General features: G+C 39.1%; 1 long non-coding RNA gene across 1 annotated transcript in view; it reads left to right on the forward strand.

Moving 5' to 3' along the window:
• Positions 1-275: 275 nt before the first annotated feature.
• Positions 276-22,105, forward strand: part of LOC119917345 — a 67,265-nt gene continuing 45,435 nt past the window's right edge. Inside the window, exon 1 of the long non-coding RNA XR_005447257.1 lies at positions 276-817. This is a non-coding gene — a long non-coding RNA (uncharacterized LOC119917345). The remainder of the gene's footprint in view (positions 818-22,105) is intronic.

Raw genomic sequence — 22,105 nt, forward strand, 5'->3', positions numbered from 1 at the left:
TACATTGTGATTAACTGATAAAAAAAACATATAAAGCATGTGATCTAGTTAAAAACAAATTCATTGTTGTTAAAAATGTGGTTTACAAGCTATTTCATAAAAGATTAAAAAGCTACAATGTAATAAATACGTTAATAATATGTGCAGTTATAAACGTTTTATTTTGAAGAGTTCTGTCTAGTAAAGAGGAAGTGGTATGTAAGAATAAGGGTAATACTGGTCATTCATTGGTCTATGTGGGGAGTTCAGAGGCGCACAGGAGGAGAGAGTGAGAATGTAGGAAAATCAGTGGGAGCTTGACTATGAACGAACGTGTGTGAAGTTCATGCAAAGTAGTATGTAGTAAGTTGGTGTTTTAGACTGTCCACTCGACAGTCTTACCACAGAATACCATCCTGCGTACTTTTGTGAGAAGTTCCCGAAATATATCGTACAGTTATTCACGCGTGTATCATAGCTCGTTTGCAGACAGTGTTTTGTGTTAGCATTCATTAGCAAAGTGAATGGACTCTTAGCCAGTATAGCTAACTCAGCTGTATACTGTTGGACTAGTTCACGGGTTTCGACGTGAAAACCCTGGAGAGTTATCGGAAAGTTACAACTGCGAAGTCAAAGCTCCGAGTTCGTTAGAAAGAGGGACACCGACCACGCCAGTTTGGACGCACGCTCGCACCCCTATTGACACCAGAGACCGAGAGACGACAGCGGCAGAGCGCGGGACAGACCACGCTTTCTTTGGACACCTGCTTGCCCTTGTTTTGCTGGAGACCGGGAAAGACTGTTGAACTCTGCACAGTGGACTGAACTGTTGCTTAAGGTAAAACTCTTTAATTCTGTTGCTCCTTTGAGTGAAGTGGACCAATAGTTTAAGTATCGTCGCTCTCAAGCATCGCAACGAAGTTTGGGGTTTTATTTTATTTTATTATGCCGGCTTGTGTGTGTGTGCCTGCTTGGTGAGTGTGGGCCCACTGAGTTAACATTATAGTTGAATTTGAACTGAAGGTAACTGAAAAGTTGTTATAGTGTGTTTACACCAGTAAATGGGGATTTATTATTTCTAAACTGACCCTGGTGTGTTGCATTGTTATTACTTTTACCAAAGGTATATTCAACACATAAGGTAAATGTCTGTGTTTATTGACAAGGTGATTTATTGCAGCATGCTAGTTACTCTAATGTAGGTTTAGTGTGACTTTACAGAGCTAATAGACGTTAGATGAACCTAGCTTAGTGACAGTGGTGTTGCAAATCATTTGAGATAAATACAGAAACCCAAGACAATTAAAGTGTATAGAGCCCAAAGATAAAAAGGAACCTTATTTCAAGTATTCAGTCAGTTTGATTTAAGAACTCGGGGCCCCACCCTGCTTAAGATAGGGAAAGGTGGGCTACATACATCTCAGTATTCAGAAGTGAAACTCTGAAGCTATTACGTCAATTGTAATGATAATCTATTGAAATTATACATTGCAGAGTGATGGTATATGGCAGAAAAAAAGATAAATACATAATGGGTTGGTATAGTAAGGTTTTATTTTTTGCCAGATCTAGGCCAGGTCTTTATATTATGTGACTCTGTATTGTGCCACTGCAAGGCAAGGCAAGTTTATTTGTATAGCACATTTCAACAACAAGGTAATTCAAAGTGCTTTACATAAAACATAAAAGCAACAGGGAAATATAAAAAAGTTTAAACGCAACATAGGGAAATTGAAAAAATACACATTAAAATAACAAAAGTTAAATGGAAAATAAAAACAGGCTGAGCTGTTGAGCAAATAATTAAGTTACAATTATTTTGAAAAGAGAATAAACGGAGAAGTACACTTAATCTACTCTCTCTAGCTAGTCTGTACTCGGGTCCATAGCAATCTTTGGGCCCACTGAAACTCCAAAAACCCTCGGACACTACAGAGTAACCAGGACATGTCTGTCTGCAGGCCACTTTGATCCAGTTATACTCTGGACCCACCTGCGCGTTTACAGGTGGACAGAGGGTCCTGCAAATCACTCGGGCACGAGATTTAAGATCACTTCCTTCACTCTGTTCAATCTCACTCTCATTATCTTTTCACTCAATTACCTACTCATTTCTCACTGTGTAAATATTTAATTAAAAGCAATGGTAAAAAGCTGAAAAAGAAAACAGGACAGTAAAAGTTACAGTGCAGTGTAAGTTATCAATCTACTAATTAAAGGCAGTGGTTAAAAGAAAAATCTTAAATATTTAATTTAAAGCTGTGGTAAAAATCTTCAGTCTTAATTTAAAAGAACTGACAGTTTCAGCAGACCTGCAGTTATCTGGGAGTTTGTTCCAGATATACGGAGCATAATAACTGAACGCTGCTTCTCCTTGTTTAGTTTTGACTCTGGGGACAGAAAGCAAACCTGCCCCAGATGACCTGAGAGGTCTGGATGGTTCATAACGAAGCAGAAGATCAGAAATGTATTTTGGCCCTAAACCATTTAGTGCTTTATAAACTAACAGCAGCATTTTGAAATCAATTCTTTGACATACAGGAAGCCAATGTAAAGACCTCAGAAGTGGAGTGATGTGATCCACATTTTTGGTCTTAGTGACGACTCGAGCTGCAGCGTTCTGAATCAGCTGCAGCTGTCTGATGGATTTCTTAGGGAGCCCTGTAAGGACACTGTTACAGTAGTCGAGTCGACTGAAGATAAATGCATGGATAAGTTTTTCCAGGTCTTTCTGAGACATAAGTCCTTAATCCTTGATATATTCTTCAGGTGATAGTAGGCTGACTTTGTAATTGTCTTAATGTGGCTCCTCAAATTCAGGTCTGAGTCCATGACTACACCAAGATTTCTGGCTTGATTTGTGGTTCTTAACATTAGAGATTGAAGTCGAGCACTGACTTTCAATCGTTCCTCCCTGGCTCCAAAAACAATAACTTCAGTTTTATCTTTGTTTAATTGGAGAAAATTCTGGCACATCCAATCGTTAACCTGCTCAATACAGTTACTCAGCACCCGTATGGGATCATAGTCCCCTGGTGAAATGGTTATGTAAATCTGTGTGTCATCTGCATAATTATGGTAACGTATTTTGTTGTTTTTCATAGTCTGAGCCAGTGGAAGCATGTAAATGTTAAACAAAAGAGGCCCCAGAATGGAGCCACATGTCATTTTTGTCAGCTCAGATGTGTAATTACCTATAGACACAAAGTAGTCCCTGTCCATTAAGTAGGATTCAAACCAGTTTAGTACCGTGCCAGAAAGTCCAACCAAGTTTTCAAGTCTGTCTAGTAATATGATGTGGTTGACCGTGTCGAATGCAGCACTGAGATCCAATAATGCTAAGACTGAAATTCTGCCACTGTCAGTGTTTAAAAGGATGTCATTGAAGACCTTAACAAGAGCCGTCTCAGTGCTGTGGTGTGGTCGAAAACCTGACTGGAAGACATCAAAACAGTTATTTAGTGCCAAGAAAGCACTAAGCTGTTGAAAGACAGCTTTTTCAATGATTTTACTTAAAAATGGGAGATTTGATACGGGCCTATAACTGCTCATTAGTGAACTGTCCAGATTGCTCTTTTTTAAGAGTGGCTTAATGACTGCAGTTTTCAGGGCCTGTAGGAAAAAACCTGAGAGGAGAGACATGTTGACAATTTGTAGTAGATCTGAGGCCATGCATAGACACATTTTTGAAAAAACCTGTTGGCAGAATATCAAGGCAGCATGAGGAGGATTTCAGATGTTGTATTATGTCCTCCAGGTTTTTATGGTTAATAGAGTCAAATTGTCTCATGCTATATGAATTGTTTTTAAGTGGACATAGGGACAAGACATATCTTTTTACTGACATGGAGGCACTGATTGCTTGTCTAATTGCAGGCCCTGGTGGATAGAAGTTCAGAGGCTACAGACACAGGAGGGTTGGTTAGCCTGTCGACAGCAGAAAACAGGGCACGTGCATTATTAGTGTTTTTGGTGATGTCGTCAGAGAAGAAGGACCGCCTTGCATTTCTCAGTTCTAAATTATAAATGCGAAGTCTCTCTTTATAGATGTCATAATGAACCTGGAGATTTGTTTTCTGCCACCTGCATTCAGCCTTTCGACACTCTCTTTTTTGAGTTCTTCAGCGTGGCATTTCTCCATGGAGATCTTCTCTTGCCAGAGACCACCTTCACCTTGGCTGGTGCAATGGCATCAATAAAATTTGTGATTTTAGAACTGAAATTATCTACAAGCTCATTGACTGAGACCTGTGAGAGGGCGGGTGTCGAGGAGAAAGCCTCAACAAATTTTTCACTAGTGTTTTCAGTGATATGCCGTTTTGTGATTACCTCTGTTTGTACATTTGTGTGCATGCAGATAGCACTCTCAAAGAAAAAACAGGAATGATCAAAGAGAGCAACATCAGTCACCACTACCTTGGAAATGTTCAGACGCTTGGAGATGACTAAGTCCAAAGTTTGCCCCTTATTGTGTGTGGGCTCCGTCACATGTTGGGTCAGTCCATAATTATCAAGAACACAACACAGTTCTTGAGTCCCTCTGTCCTGGGGGTTGTCAACATAGATGTTAAAATCACCAACAATAACCACACAGTCAAAGTCAATACAGATTATAGACAGCAGTTCACCAAAGTCATCAAAAAAGTTTGCACAGTATTTAGGGGGCCTGTAGATATTTAGAAAAATAGCTCAAGAAGAGGAATTCAGCTGAAGAGCCACATATTCAAAAGAAGCAAAATTCCCATAAGACATCTTTTTGCATTGGAGGGAGTCATTAAACAAAATGGCAACTCCACCTCCTCTCCTATGCACTCTAGCTTCACTCATGAAAGGGGTAGGGAGGGGTAGACTCGATAAGGACAGCTGCACCGTTATCTTGGTCCAACCAAGTTTCAGTTAAAAACATGAAATTAAGATTGTGAATGATTATAAAATCATTTATTAAAAATATTTTTCCTGCCAAAGACCTAACGTTTAACAAAGCTAATTTTAGTGTGTTAAAAACATTATTTGGCCCACTTTTTTCAACAGGCTGCGGCTGACGAGGAATTAATACTAAATTTGCAGTATATGTTGAGTGCTTCCTGTTTTTCAACACATTCACCATGCTTTTTCTGTTACCTATCAAGACAAGAGTCATAAGTGCTATTTTCCTTGTAGCCTGGACCCAGCACATATCAGTCAGAGCTTACTGGGCTTTTTCGCCATTGCAGAGGAGGACTTAGAACCAGTGGTGGAGGTGAACGGTGAGGGGAGTTTAGGGTGGAGAAAATGGGAGTGGAACGAGGGAAGGTGTAAATTTGGTCCCAGCTCTAACCAGGTCTTCCATGTGATCAGTGAAGTCCAACAGGGGGGAGAGGGGAGAAATGGTGTCTGGAGATAAGGGTGACCTAGATGGGAATTGGGGGGGGGTAGAGATGGTGAATCCTCACTGTTGGTTTTCAGTGAGGGAGGTGGAGGCTCTTCCTCTTGGCTCAGATGTCTCCCGTGATCAGAGCTCTCCTCCGGCGGGGGCCGAAGTGGCTCTCCTTCAAGGTTTCTGGCGTGTTGTGTTATGTCTTCTTCTTGTTTAGATTCCTCTTGTTCTTGGCAGAGGGAACAGATGAGTGATGCAGAAAGTAAAACAGGTTGGAGCTGAACAATTTTACTCCTGACTTGTTAAGGCGAAGTCCATCTGCCTTAAAAAGATGTCTGCGTTTCCACAGAAAGTGAACGTTTTCGATGAAATGCACTGAATGGACAGTACATGCCGTTGAGAGCCACATGTTCAATGCCATCAATCTGCTGAATCTCTCAGCTCCTCTTCGGATTGGCGGTATAGGGCCACTGATAAAAACCTCAGCATTCAAAGAGCTGACTGTGTTCAACAGATTATTAAAGTCCTCTTTAAACACTTCAGACTGTTGCTTCACAACATCATTGGTCCCGATGTGCAGTATGATGTTTTTCACAGTAGGATGTTCAGCCACGATATGCAGGATTCTTTCTGGCAAGTCAGACACCGTACCCTTCGGAAAGCACAGTATTTTGGTGTTCTTACTGCACATGGTTCTTACATCGTTTACAGCAGAGTTACCCACAATCAAAGTTTGAGGCCCAGTCGTTAGCTTTCCCTGCAGCCTTTTACTTTCTGATTTACTCTCAGTCCTTATCCTTCTGTGTGAGAATGGGATGTTATCCAGGTCATCAGACGGAGATCCAGGTTCCTGCAATAGTGGTGAAAATCTGTTCTGCTGTTGCACACTCGGTTGTTGGGGAGGTTTGTTGCTAACTCTCCCTTTCGCAGCTGTCCACGGCTGTGTCCTACTAAGAACAGGGGTTGAAGAGGCGCTCTGCCTGGATGATAATGCAGGCCAGCTAGTCGCATCACAAATCTCAGGGCGCTGGGTTCTGCCTGTTACTCGTCCTCTCATTTCCCAAGGAAATGATTTACTCTTAGGCTTTGCACCAAGAGTGTTCCAGGGAGGACTCCCACTTTTAGATTTATTACCCAGTACACAGGCCTCCTGCTTCTTGGTAGTCTTGTTGGTGCTAATTAGCCGTGTGTTAGCATGCTCTTGTCCACTGATTTGGGTCCACGGTAAAGTGGTGTCATTCCCACATAGTCCATTCACTTCTAACCTGTGGATCTTGGTTTCCAGCACAGTAATTTTCTTTAGAAGTCTGTAGAAGTCGTCCATGGGGAAGGGGGGCATTTTGTTGCTAATTAGCATTAGCCATAGCTCCAGTCACTGCAGTACAGGCTAGTGCTATTGATAGGCCACACTCACGTAACACTAAGAACATAAAAGTTTTTAAAGTATGACAAGAGCCTACTTTATCTGACAGTCCCCGTGATTTAAAAGTATCCAAGAGCTGCTGATTTCTAGCAGGGGAAGAAAAAGAGAGTTTAAGCGAAAGAATGCAAGCAGAGGCAAGAGCAAGCAGCAAAGTGTCTGCACTGTAAGAAAGCAGGAAGTAATGTCCTATTCTGCAGGCAGAAAAAATTTGTATTTAATTTACCAGAAGGAGAGCAGAAGGAAGCCAAAAGCAATAGTCCATAGGAAAGTTTCTACAGTCAGATATGTCAAAAAGCGCACTATTATAGATCACACAATGTGCATTATGTTTTGTTTTTCTGATAAGCTGCCAAACTTTTATGTTTTAACAGAGCCTGCGATTGTTAAGGGAAGTGAATCAAAGTTGCCTCAATAAATGTAGATCAAGTGACGGCACTGTGTCATGGCTCACCTTAAAAAGCAGACAAACCCTTTCATCTCTCCACAGTAACTGTCAAGCCCCTTAATTAAGTGCCCTATAATAAAGACTGTAGTTGCACTGACCAGCCTGAGATATAACTGTCTGCAACCTAAGGACTGTGGCATTACTGAAAAAGTGTGTGTGTGATCACCCGAGCAAAACAGTGTCCAGTACAACTTAAGGTATTAAGGTAATTTACAGTCTTTCAGATAAATAATATATTTTTTATGAGCAAACACATTGCTGATAAAATAAACAAACACCGTAGAGGCAGCTAGGGACCAGTTTAGGCAGGGACTGACAAATGTGAACCTGGTGCTTTGCTAGGTGAATGAATTACCTGTAGATCATTGTAGAAAAAGTAGTATTTCTTCTACAATAGTGTAGCAAACATAGGGATGACTTAATAGATCGATATATGGTTTTAAATGTTGTTAAATGCAAAATCATGATCTGATCTGTATTTTGCATAGTTTCAGAGACACAGAATCAGCTACTCTGAATTTTTCCTTCTCTGAATTTTAAAGGCTTAAAGTGCTTTAGAATATGGTGCTGATTTCCCTTAGTTGTTTGCCTTGTTCGTAGATTTAATGAAAGTGATTTGCTTCCTGACGATTTTGAACTTCACCTCTAATAATTTCTAATTCATTATTACTATTCCTGTTATTGCGCTCCAATTTGCAGCTGTGTTTACTTAAGAGAAGCAAGTAATTATAATGAGGCCCTGACCTCATCAGAAAGGGAGTTACAGATCCTCAACAGCATCACCAGAGTAGTACTGGTGATAGTAATTACTAATGATCATCTGATGGTTTCCCCTGGATAGTCTTTCAATTATTCTACTTTATATTATTTACCAAAGCAGTCATGGCCCTTTGTGACCGTATTTCTGTCCTAATAACAGTTTTAATTTGCATCGTATTTGTCAAATATGGTGCCACAGAGCAAAAGGAACTTAGTTTACTTGTGTAACCCTTAAGTAGCATGGGCGATACATCTCGCTGTGGGATACACCTTCTCATAAAGGCAGCACAGTAAATTCAGAAAGTCCAAGATGGTGACCATTCTTTCAAGTTGAAACTCGCACCTTGTTCATCCTTGGACCAACAAGCAACTTTAAAGTAGGGCTCCATGATTCTGATTAAAATGTTAAATAACAATTTTATCTCCCACAACTGAGATCATGATGTTCTCTCAAAATTATTAGATAAACTATTTACATTTATTTGTTATCTTTTCTTTTGTCTAGATGCGGATAGAAACACAAAAATATAACATAAAAAAATGATTGTGACTACCATTTTTACATGGTAGTGGAAAAATATTAGAAATCTTTTTTATTATAAAAAAAACTACACAGTGTAGAAATTCCAAATACTGAATAATTTTCTTTTTTGTTGGTCACTTTGTGTAATAATTGTATTAGATTGAGCTGATTGTTTTAGTTTAATCTCTGCATTTGCACTGTTTTGATGATGTAGCTCAAGGAGAAATTTGGGAAGAGAATATTTCTACACACACAAACACTGCTAAATAATCATTCAGGTATGAGACAGCATTGGCACATAATTAGAAATTGCAGTTTTAGTATTATCAATTTTGCCACACTACTTTGAAGGTGTCATTGATGAGATATGAATGTGTCAGTCATACAATGGATGAAGACAATCTCTGTCAGGACAGGACGAGCTATATAGCTCCCTTTGAGTTGTAACAATTATGATTTTTATGTTAGGTTGCAGATGTGCCCATAGTACAGCCACTTAACCTATGGAAAACTGAATTTGGGTCACAAAGTCAACTCTGTCAAGAACAGATTGCAAAAGAGGAGTTATATAAATGCATCTGGCTCTTAACAAAGCGTTGTCCATATATAGACGGTATGTGTAGGGGACCAGATTGAAACAGATGTGAATCTCTGTCCTATACCACATCAGTCATGTGCATCCCTGGATGTGTGACAAGAACAAGTTTTTTGAAAGCTTTTATAACCCTAAAAAAAAAAAAAAGCATTTGCCCCTTACTAACCAAACTCTGTTGCCTTTGAGAGCTTTTGAAGGATGAGAAGCTTCCATGCAAAGTAGAAAAAACAACAAAAACATCCATACAGGGCACCTGGAGCTTTCATTCTTTCTACACAAAAATACTACCAAAAGATAAAGTTTCCTAAAGGAAGGCTTTGAGGCTCATCCATAATGCTGTACCACAACTACATAAACAGAGAAACAGCAAAAACAAAAGGCTGTAAGGAACAACAAAAAACACATACTCTGGTCTCAGACTACTCCTTTAGACAGGGCATTGTGTCTGGTGTGGTCTGCAGGTGTGAGTCTACTCAGTTCAGTCAAAACCGAGGCTCAAAGGTAGCAGCACAGAAGTGTGGAAAAGCCAATCCTGACTCACACGGCTACAAACCTGCAAGCAAATCAAGAAATGCCCTAAAAAAAGATAGCAGAAAAGATACTAAAAAAATCAACTTTTGAGAAACTTCACCCAGAAAGACAAGTTGTTAAAAAGTTTTATGAAATTTATGAAACCATGAGTTTTTTTGGCTGTTCACAAACACATTTCAAATATCCTGATGAAATGAATGAGGTAACAAAAACAAAGGGTAAGAGAAAAGTTCACAAATTCAAATTAAAGAAACATGGCTCACAAACATCAGTATAGTAGGAAATTGATTGATCTCTTATAATAAATAATATTTAGTTCTATAACCTTCTCTTATCATGTTGTATCCCATTTGTTTAACCTGCTGATCAATGTTCTTATCTAATCAATTTCTGCAAATGCTGTTGACAAGGACAATTGATTTACAATAGTAAACAGAGGTGCAACATTCAGCATCTGCCATCATGCAATTACATCGGATAAATATGGGGAAAACCGAGCAAACATGGTAAAGAGCTGTTACGCAATTGCTTTCACAAGTAGCTTCAGAGAGATTTAAGGACCAAACACCGACCAATTGTAGCTGAAAGCTGGGTCTATGGGTTAAATTTACACCTAGGTGTGAATTCCCAAAGGATTGTGTAAGACTGAGACTACATCCACACTACTACTTTTTCTGATTCAAAACAGAGTTTTAAAACAAAACGATTTACGTCCACACCAGTGACTTACTGAAAAAGCACATCTAGTGGCCATTCATGTACACCGGGCATGCGCGTGCCGGTGTAAACAGAAAGCAGATTGTATACTCTACAGTTGCAAGAGGATACAGTGAAAGAAGAAAGTAGCCTACTATTACAGTGAAAGAAGAAAGTAGCTTACTATTACAGTGAAAGAAGAAAGTAGCTTACTATTACAGTGAAAGAAGAAAGTAGCCTACTATTACAGACAAACGAAGAATAGCAATGGCGAATAACCACACCATGGATTTTTTACATGGGCTGATAACGAGGTGGAACTGTTACTGAAGTAACACGGGAGTACAAACTTCGGTTAAAAAAAAAGATCATCGCAAAGTAAATACGGCCACATGCACAGTACAATTGTATAAGTGTTATTTGCACAGTACAAAATGAATTAATAAAATACCAAAACATAAACACTATCGGTAGCATTGTGTTTTTGCTTTGCATTACTAATAAGACCCAATCAAGAAGCCAAATGTGAGTGTCTGCAACATTGTTTTTAAAGTCCTCCATTTTTGCCTGTCTGCATGTATATGCTACACCGGAGTTTTAAAATGAAAACATGGTCATCAGCATTTTCGAAATCTGTGTATGGTTTGTTCTTTGATTATTCCGTTTCAAAACCAAATCAGAAAAACTAAAAAACAAGTCGTTTTTTCTGTTTTAAAACAAAACAGAAAAACAAAGTTTTTGTTTTTATTTTGTTTATCTATGAGCGGTGTTGTATCACTACTGGTTTTCAAACTAACTGCTGCTGTACATGTGTGCCTGTTGTTTGCAACAGCTGTTGTCTGCCTCCATCCCCAGATTGGTCACACTTACAAAACATAGCCTATAGGCTGTTTCTTTTCAAGTCGCATTCCCTCTCATAGTGACTGTGGCGAATATGATTGTAGAAGTGAGCACTATATTATAGCCACATACGAAAAAGAAATGAAAGAAAATTTAGCCTGCTCTTTTTGCAAGATTGCGGCAAGCTGGGTTCGAACTCACTAGAGCAAAAACAATTCGGCGTGTGGCTTTGCCTGCAAGCCACTCAAACACTCAGAATTATCTTATTTCCAGTCAACTGTTGGATTAGCCTACAGTATGTCAGCATCCAGGTAGTATTTTGTTTTGGACTGATCTGAAAGCAGCTGGTTACCTGAGCAATCTAAGAAAATACCCAAATATGTTCATCAAAGGTTATTTCTCAAGACTACGGCCAGGGTGCGAACTATGGGGGAGCCAGGCATAAATCAGAAGCGACAGGCTTCATCCAGCTAGAGGGAATGATCACCGACCATGCGCTCCTGTGACCTCCTCTCTCTGGCTACATATAATTAAAAAAATGTCGGAAAAGAAGAGCGATGTCTTCTAGCAAGTCGGCCTGCCTTGGTGGGACACTGGCTTCGTCCTGCCGGGAGACCTCCATCCCCCATGCTGGGTGCCCCTCAGACCGTAGCACGCCAGCCGAGCACTCACCCCTGGCTCGTACTGATCGTTCTGCGACCTTCTCCCCCCCTGAAGAGAAGCAGCACCGGGCGGATCATTTTGCCAATGAGGACGAGGTGGCATGGCGGTTCACCCACTCTCTTGACGAAGCCCTCAACCTGTTGCTATCGGATGTTCCGTTCCAACCTCCGGTGACACCAGCCTCGACGTTGCTAAGTTGACGTGGCGAGGCAAGCGATCGTTAAGCTACAAGGATGCTACTATCAGGCTAACGTTGAGCTAACAGGTAGCTAACGGTAAACTAACATGTAGCTGACATGCGGTCTGTCCCTGGATCAGCCGACCAGGGAGACCCCAGCGTGTCCACGCTGCACCACATTAGCTGCGGCTAATGTCATCTAGCAACTGGTTTCATTGCTGCTGGCCGACCCTCGTCGTCTGGTAAGCGGGTTTCGAAAAAAAGCTGTGTGTGAAATCTTGTTGCTCCTTTTGTGGAAATTGTTGAACAAACGCTGTCTGTGCCTGTCTCAGTCGAGCCAGCCACACCAAGCACACGTTTCCCACATTGTGTGCGCCAGCTGCCGTTAGCGAAGTGGCTAATCTGCAGCCATTCATAGAGCATCACTGTTGAATTTGGTTTAGGTTGAAGATACAGGCTACATGTTTATAGCTACCTTGATGTTAATGAGATACATGAGACATTTTTATTCCAGACCGCCTGTTTCGGAATTTCGGAGTCAAAATAAAGATTTTCACAACTTTGTCCAACATATGCACAACTGTTTTCAGATGACAGTTTACAATTTTCAGATTTCAAACCTGTAAAACAAACACAGTACATTGGGGGAACATGCTGAAAATGTGCACTGTAAAACTGCAGTTGTGAAGAAGGAAAACTCAAATGCAAAATAGGCTACTGTTTGCAGAGATTTTTTTTTTTAATCGTTCAAGCTTTCAAACACTGAGTTTCAAATTTTACAGCTTTTTTTCAATTTCCAGATATTGCTTTGTATTCATCCCATACATATCCATCCTTTAAATTTCATCAAAAATGGTGCCTGTAAAATTTTAGGTTTTTAAAAAAATATTTTGGGTTAACACTGAGTTATAACCCAATGATATAATTTCAAAGTGATGTTTGGGGGAGCACATGTTGTCAGTCCACAACCAAAGTAGTAGCAAAGGTGTTAAAAGTGGAGGATGTGAAAATGAAAAAAGTTGAGCTCAGAGGGGTAATATTTCACGGTCCTGTTTTGTCTGGTGGCAGTTATCAGCAGCTGCCAGTCTGATAATTGCTGCTTGAGGCCCAGTGCTACTTCTTCAAGTCTGCACTGACAGCCCAATTCAAGCCTTCAGCCGTGGGAGCCGCACTGCTATGTAGCTGTTGGGATAACACTGGCTTTTGTTTGATATCATAGCATACTTTTGTCAAGTGCTTATTTGAAATAGTTTGCCTTGTTCAAAGGACTGCAAGTGTGTACATATAATATATATGTGTGCATAGTGTATACTAAATGCATTTGAGTGCCCAATGTCACTTTTGCTATTGTGGCTGACAGTTGATACTGGCATAAGCAGTACACACAGTCATAGCATGCATTGTTTTGTTATGGTCATTTGTAAAGTGTGAAACAAGCCAACATACAGTGCAGGGGTGTGTGCCTGTGAAGAAATATTAAGGAGAAATAGATTGCCAAGGAGGGCAAGAGAAAAACGACAGGAATTTTCTTTGATTTAAGACCCAGCGTTCGTCTTCGAAGAGTTGTGGCTGTGTTGTGTACAATCAACACGCTCTGTCACTTAGCCACCAGATAACTGATGTTCCACTCCCCTCATAACCAGAAGCTATCAGTCTGGGACTTCTGCTTGTATCTTTCCTGTCGTCTCTCAAGTAAATTACAGCTCAGCAGTTCCAGATAGCTTGATGTTCTTCCTCTGCCCTCCAGCTCCCTTTCTCCTTTGCCCTTCATTTCTCTCTTTTTTATTATTATTTTATTTAATCTGCAGACATTGAGCACAATTACGATAATAACTCACCAAAAATGTAAGCAATATGTGTGCATTACCGGAGTGGGCATTGAAACACGTCCTCATATCTAAATCTAAATGGTAAAATACATAGATTGTCAAGTGTCCCAAAATGACATATAAGACCCTTTCCCAAAACTTCAAACATGTCCGAAAGTACAACGTATACGACCCTTCCCCAAATCCAAGTCACATGGCCTCAGTCACATTTGGTTAGGTTTAGGAAAAGATTGTGTTTTGTGTTACAATAGCTACATTACATAAGTCATGTGACATAAGTAATGTAAGTCACGTGACTCACATAATTCATCTACAAAATGTTATTTAATTTAAAACAAGTTAACTTTGACTTTTTTTTTCCACACAGGATTCAAACTCTCCCGAGTGAAAGTCCTGAGTTTACATGACTCCTCCCCCACCTCCTTATGAGGACTTCTTCTGCTACTAGAGGTCTCAGCCTAAAAAAAATGTAAAATTAGGTTGTAATTAGCAATATAACATTCTTCCTATATGTTTGTTTTTCTGGTGAGAAATTGAAATGTTACCAGGATTTTTTTTAGCCTTTTGTTTCAGTCAGTTGAATTCTCTCATTTGCCATGGAGATCAATAATTGCTCATTTCATAAATTACAGAAAAGCTATTGGACTACCGAAAAAGGGATGATCCAACTATATATGTCTTTTCATTTTTATACACTTTGTTTTACAAGTATAGTTAAAAGCAAGATTTATATGTTGAATGGGACAATTTACTACAATAGTAGTCTCTGAAAAATAGAAGCCCTCACCTCGATTACAATAGTTTTTGCATTCTAGGACCTGTTATTAGGCAAGTGACTACCTTGCACTTTGTAAACAATCTGACTGATAAGGGTTGAGTAGATTTCTAGGTTCTGTTTTACTGAGTACAGCTATGAAATAGAGCTCAGCACATTAAGTATCTTTTTTTCAAGCATCAAAGTCAGTCGGCATTAGCAGACCATAAATGTTTTGGTTGTGTAGCACAGGCCGGTGGTGAATAGACTGGCCACTTTGGCCAGAAGTAATCAGATCTATTGGCCTACCAAAATATTATCCCGTCACAAGTCACAACAATGGCAGAGAGAAGACCTATTCTAATAAGTCTGACTGCTGTTATAAGTATAATAAGTCTGTTAAGAAAGTGGAGAAAACATTCTACAAAGCAAAATTGGAAACTCCAGTTCAAAAAACGTCCTGTTTTGGCTGTACCAGCAGGTGCTCAAGAAATAGTTTACCATTTAAGAAAATATGCTTATCCACTCACCAAGAGTTAGAAAAGAAAATGTATATTACTCTCATGAAGCTACAGCCAGTTAGCTTATCTTAACTAAAATCTGAAAGCAGGTGTAAACAGCTAGCCTGGCTCTGTCCAAAGTGAGCCATCACATCTAAATAACACATATCTCCAAGCTAGCTGTCCCTTATGTTTGCAGTCTTTGTGCTAAGCTAACCTACTATACAGACAAAATAATGGTATTAATCAACTCATCTGACTCAAGAGCAAGAAAGCGAGTTAGCGTCATTCGACGTTTCCCAAAATGTCGAACGTCCTTTAAAATACGTTTTGGGATTGTTTTTGCCTCCACTGACAGGGCACAATGTAATACGGCAGAGGATATAAATAGACTTGCAGCTGAAAGTTTCCTAACAATTGTCAATGTCTTGTTAGTTAGAAAGCTTTAAATTCTGAACAGTCTACAATAATAAAAAAAAATGTTCACTGGAATACTATGCCAAAAGACATTAATGCACAATAGTACTTTACATTTGTATGATTTGCTGTAACTTATACAATGGAATCCTGCAATGGTTTCCCTTATGAACAAAACACAGCGGCTACATGAAGCAGGGCGCCATCATGAAAATCAGACAGGAAATTAAGAACATGGTTATTTTAAAGATCTTTAGGTCATCTTTTAGGCTCAAATTAAACATGAGAGAAGTCATTAGTCATTTCACATTTGTGTAAATCTGAAATATCAGTAGCTTTACCCAAAGTCAATTCCTAATTGTACTGATGCAAATGTGGCCTGGGACTGGTTGATTCTGAAGGAATCACATCTTCTGCCTTCGAAGCAGGAGGTCTTAGCTAGAGGTGATAAACCTGCACCATCCTGCTTTCATTAGAGACAGCACACCCAGAAATAGAAGGCTCAACTGGATTTAATTACACCAAATGTCACATGGCTGAAGATTAGGAAGAAGACAACTCATCTCACAGGGTATAACGAGAAAATCTTAATAATTAGTCCCACAGGAAAATATCCATCAAAATAACAGAGCAGGGAACACGAAGTACTTTGAGCTGTAAATTAAAACTATATGGCTATATAGTGGTGGCCATTTGTAAGGATTTTTTTAAATTGTTACTAGTTGCTCTTTACTGTTGAAGCTGTCAGTGAATTATTTTGGCTCAGTTTTCTCATTATAAATCAAACTCGGATCAAAAGTCCTCTCCACATGTTCACATTTGAATACGCCCTGGGTTAATTAACATGTGGCTATCTGCTACAATTGTTTTTTGGGGTCTCTGCTGATAAATAAGAGTGCAGTCTAGACCTGCTCTATATGAAATATGCAATAAGAGAGGACTAATTTTTTTACAATGTAAGTACATGTTAATGTAATGTAATCTAATGTTTATTAGTTGATTAATTGGTTGTAGAATGTAGTAGCCTTAAAGAGAGAGCCCCACTGTATCGCACGGATCACATATTCACTTTATGCATATCATAAGTGATCTTTCCTTTGTTAAGTTTTGAATGGACATTTATGTCACAGTTAAACATTTAAAGGTCATGTGTAGCTCTAACAAATTCAGTTCCTTAAATCTGTGAGTAATTTGTTCCTCTATAACGTCATGCTGACATTACAGTAGAGTTTCTGGGTGCATAAAATGTACACAATATCACACAAATCAGTTGGTGTGAAAATTATCTGATGACAAACAAAATTGGTTTAATTGAACAGAGTGACAAGAGAAAATTTAAAGGTCAGTTAATTAGGATGATAAACCCTCTCACAGGAACCCACTATATAAACAGTGAAGTCGCTTGCAGCCTGACAAACACATTTTTATTGTTGTGGAGATGCAGCTTGCCTGGTTGCAATTGCAGTTTGCCATGGTGCACCCTGGCGTTCAAAGTGCCAATTTAGGCACAGTGCTAGACAGTCCTGGAGACAGATATTGTGTCTGGAGTACCATAGCAGTACATTACAGTCACTGGGTTCTGCTTCCATTTATACGTCAGAGGGACTTACAAAAAAACAGCGGCATTGCAGGCCTGTTAAGCACAGCTTTTCTGATTTGACTCTGAAGTTACTTTTCATTACTTGGTCTGTAAATGTGTGTTTTATTTGCTTGCTGTGTTTTGCCAGAAGATCATACTTCTCTTTTATTTTTTTCAGTTGTTTGTTGATTCAATGTTGCCGGAAGAACATGAAACTCAGACTGTCGCTATTCACTCAAACCAGCGCTGTTGCGCAATTCATTTCATACCTCCTCACCTCAGAGTCTACGTGAGTTGTTAGATGTAGAGGCTGCTGCAGTGATATAGCACTTGTCCTTGCTGTGAAATGATCTATCTGCAGGTATGTCTGTCTGCATCACAGGCGTCCTCTCACTCATTCTCTCCTCCACTCTCCAGATGAGCAAAAGCACCTCATTTACTCTGGCTTCAAAGACGCTGCCTTTTCTCCCATATGACTTTGTTTCCCAGGGGGGTCTGTCTTTCCCTTTGAATCCCAACCAAACAGGCTTTGATGGCATCTTTGTGTATTACATGAGTCAACTGCATTCCACTGAGAAAAATATGCATACTCTGTAGTACCAGGCATGAAATAAAGCGGGAAAGAACTCAAAAGAAGTGAGGGTCTTTGCACAATTTTGCTGAATTGTCTGGAGTTAAGCGCATTAAAAGCCATTTCAGACATCAGTTCTTAAAACCACAACTCAGAGTGACCCTGTAACTCAAAGAAGAATATAACCACCTTTTCTAAACAATTAGCATAGAGCTGTTCGAGATATAAGATTCACAAGTTCTATGCATGTTCTCCTGAAGGTGTATTAATTAATCACCGAAAGTGAGCATATTTAGTGTTTTAACATTCACTAACATTAACATTCGCAAAAAATTATTGATTCTTTAATGGATTTTCACTGACTTAGGGGGAACACAGTTGTGTTAAATACTGCATAAAGATTATTTAATTGTATTTCAATCGTTATCAATAGATTGCATGGTGACTTCATATTATTGACCACTGGTGCAGAAGCGTTTTGCATTATCGATATGTGACTCTGCTTGTATATCCACTAGAGAGAAAATTCAAATGAAGACCCAACATTGAAACACATCTGAACAGGCAAGTACACTCTTGGGAGTTGCTGTCTTCTACATTTGTTTTTTGTTTTTTCTTGTATTTTTATTGCATAAAAATGCTTTTAGATGACTAACAGCAGAGCTTCTTTGATCCAAAAACAGTTGTTTAAAAATAATTGTTTCTGGGTGGATTTGGACACGTAAATCTTGAGTTTACATAAAGCACTGGAGGTAGAATTTGCATGACTGGGCAATATACGTATGTTAATGTCTGTTTTGAATAGCTTTGGGTGCATGAGAGCATGCATTGGTGAATATCGACTACTTTAATGATTTCAATTCAATTCAATTTTATTTATATAGCGCCAAATCACAACAACAGTTATCTCACAGCGCTTTTCATAAAAGAGCAGGTCTAGACCATACTCTATGATGCTATTTACAGAAGCCCAACAGTACCCACCAAGAGCAAGCACTAGGCGACAGAGGCAAGGAAAAACTTCCTTTTAAGAGTGTAAGATGTACCTATTTAACAACAAAACTGTACGCAATTATTCAAAGAATAATTCATAATGCTAATAATTTGCAACGGAAATGCTGCCTACAAACATATTCTGCCTATTACGTATTTTAAAATGTAAAATAGTCTTTGTTCTCTAAGGCATGATCTAGAAAAGCTGTAGCATTCACTCTTATATGCTTGATGTTTTCCCTTTTATGCTCTAACAGTCACATAAGCTTCCTATGTTTGAGATGAGATCTCATTTAATCGAGTCATGCTGATGCCCCCTGCATGCAGTGTTGTTTAGGCTTCTCATTCCTCAACTGCTGTAAGCAACATAATAATTATTATGACCGCGGTCCCTCACCTAAATGAGTCACATTCTTCGCATTTGTGGCAGTACTGACAGCTTGATACTAATGTAAATATGTACAGTGATTAAAATGATAGCAGAGGACAGTCAAACATTTTTGGTTGTCAAAACAACACAAAAGTTTGACAATTTTTCCTTTGTTTGTAAAGTTTGTACATGTCTGTAAAAAAAATAGTAACAAAATGGGACATTGCAAGAACTAATTTTGGACAATTAAAGGGAACAAATGAATTTAGGCATTATGGAAATTACCCGTGCTCATGTGTGACAAATCTCCTGGCCACAGACTGAGGCTCTACCCAGTGTTTTATGAGTGTGAGACTAAATGTACATTCAACTTTCATAAACAGGTTTGTAATGATTGGCCTAAAATCTTCAAGTCTTATTCATAAGACTGGCTCTATTTGAATTCATAATGTGAACATAACAACTTTTTCTCAATACAGACAAAACTGAGCTGATGCAAAAAACTTCTTTCTCTTTCACCTTTTACTGACCTATTTGCCAAAACTTGCTGTTTACTTTAGTCTAGACCACTATTTTGTCAGACTCAATGCTTGTTTTCACCAAAAAATATCTCGAGGATAGGGCATTTTTCTTTTAACGGCCCAGAGAAATTACTCTATACTTTGTTTCCTGCAGAATCAACAAGCAATACGTCACTATGCAGCTGCTTTCATGCAAACACCAATACATTACCCCAGTCTCAGTCTCTTTTCAGTTGCTCCCTTATGTACACATAATTGATGGCAAGTCCTATGTCTGACTACTAAGGCATTAGATGTTGTTGTGCCTGACTTCTTCTCCATAACTGCACTCCCCCTCAGAGTGCAGGACTCCTCAGCAGTCCACACATTAAAATGAAAACAGCTGGATACAGAGTCTTCCCCTTCAACAACACTTTAGTGAAGTAAGCTTCTTGCCACGTTCAGGGAATCAGACACTGTCTTCTTAAATCCAGACTAAAGACCAATTCATCCTGCACAGTTTACAGCCGACCTTAAATCCTGCCTCACCTGCCTTTTCTTTCGCTTTGTATATTTAGCACATACTTTCCTGCAGTCATTCACTTTCTGTTTGTGCTTAGTGCCCTGGTATTGTCTGGTTCTCTCATATCCACTTACACCCATGTGCAAATGCAAACACACACCAACACAAACAGACTCTGGCTCTCATCTCGTGTTTTTAGTGTCCTTGTTTTTTCATCTGGTTTTGTGGCCACTGCTTTGTGCAAAGCACTCCATGCCACTCCTGTCTGTTAAAAGCACTCAATAAATAAACCCAACTCGAATATGCTAGTTAAGGTTAGGCAATAAGGAAATGTATCCAATGAAAACATACAATGTAACTATCAGTCACACTAACAAAACAGATCACATAACACTTTACCAATGCTAATAAAAAATAAATATAAATGAAATGAAAACACAAACTAAATGTAATATAAAGATTTATTTACACTTTTTACACATCTTTATTCTTTTATATGCAAATGTTTCTTAATATGGTGCCAAATATAGGCCCTTGTTTTTTTTCAGTCATAAGAAGGAAGGCTGTGGTGTGAGCTTTTGGAATTCTGTAGTTATCAGATTTTTTTGGTTAGTACAGATATGCATTCTTTGTGCAGAAAAAAATCTGAATTTGTTTTGTCTGCAAACTTTGCAAACACATTCAATAAAATCTTAAGTATAGATCGCCATATCTGTTTTGTCTCCATTGCTGTTGTAGTGCTATCCAGATGTAGTAGATGTAAAGTTTTTTTTTATACACATATTAAAGTCACTGGGAACTAGACAAGACAAACCTGGCACATTTGTTTTTCACACAGCTTTAACTTTTATTATAAGTGAAATAACATGCATTTGTATTTTAACAAAAACTAGAATGCTAGCTGTATTTAAATGGACAGTGTCTATATATCATTACAATTGTGCCTATTATTTCCCCACTCACACACTGGTGGAGGCAGAGATGCCATGCAAGCCGCTGCTGGCGTGCCTATTGGAGGCAGTGGGATTCAGTGTCTTGCTCAAGGACACTCCAACATGAGGCGCTGGGGATTGAATGGACAACCATGCAATTATTGAACCATTTGCTCTACCTCCTGGGCCACAGTCACCCCAGAGATAACAAGACAAGTGTATGATTCTGTAGTGCACCTATTTAGGCTACTGTTAATAAAATTATGAATAATAATATTCGGAAATATTAATATATAATACTACTTTTTGGGGCACCACCGGAAATTCCGTTCGCCCAGGGCCTCCGGACTCCCTGGGTATGGTTTTAATAATTACATAATTATTCCTAGTGATCAGTTAGTAGTAATTGCTTAATCATTTCTATGAATCAATCAGTCAATCTTATATTGAAGGCGTAAATCCTCCGTTACAGTGACCTGGAGTTAAACAATACACACACAGTTCCTGTGATTTAGGTGAAATGTATTAGCTAACTAAAGGTGAATATAAATGCAGTTAAATATACATCAAAGAAATAAACAATGACTAAACAAATAGAATGCAAACAATGAGAATGATGGGGTTCAAGGTAAACTAAGTTGTTCTATTGTGGGGAAGAATTTGATTCACGTTATGATAAAAATTCAATTAAATTTGGTTAGGAGTTTGGCTAAGGATTAGACTAATGGACATCACTGATCACAGAATGCAGGGTTGGTTTTGCCTTACTGGGTGTTGAGCAGGCCCCACGCAAGCTGCCCGATTCCTGGCTTTGTGCAAGGGATTTCTCCGGGGGTTCTTCCGCTTTGTCTGGATGAAGAAAAACACTCGCAGTGGCAGGGCCATCCTCGGCCTGGCAGTTAACCCTGGCTCTGTTCTGGTTTGATGTCCTTTTGTTGCTGCTGGCGTAACGGGCCCACGTGGCTGGGTCCGAACTTCGGTGGGAGAAGTATAAGTTAATTTGACTAAAATAAAGCTTAAAAGAACTTGGTCGTTCTTTAATTCAGAGTTGCGTGACTGAAACGGTCTGATAACTTTTAACAAAAAAAGCAAAAGAAAATATAAAGCAAGTAAGTTGCTGGAAACAAGGGAAAAGCAGAAGTCACGGCG

The sequence above is a fragment of the Micropterus salmoides genome, unplaced genomic scaffold, assembly GCF_014851395.1.
Source record: "Micropterus salmoides isolate LMB-PRFRI ecotype aquatic unplaced genomic scaffold, ASM1485139v1 Ms_hic_scaffold_22, whole genome shotgun sequence".
NCBI lineage: Eukaryota > Metazoa > Chordata > Actinopteri > Centrarchiformes > Centrarchidae > Micropterus > Micropterus salmoides.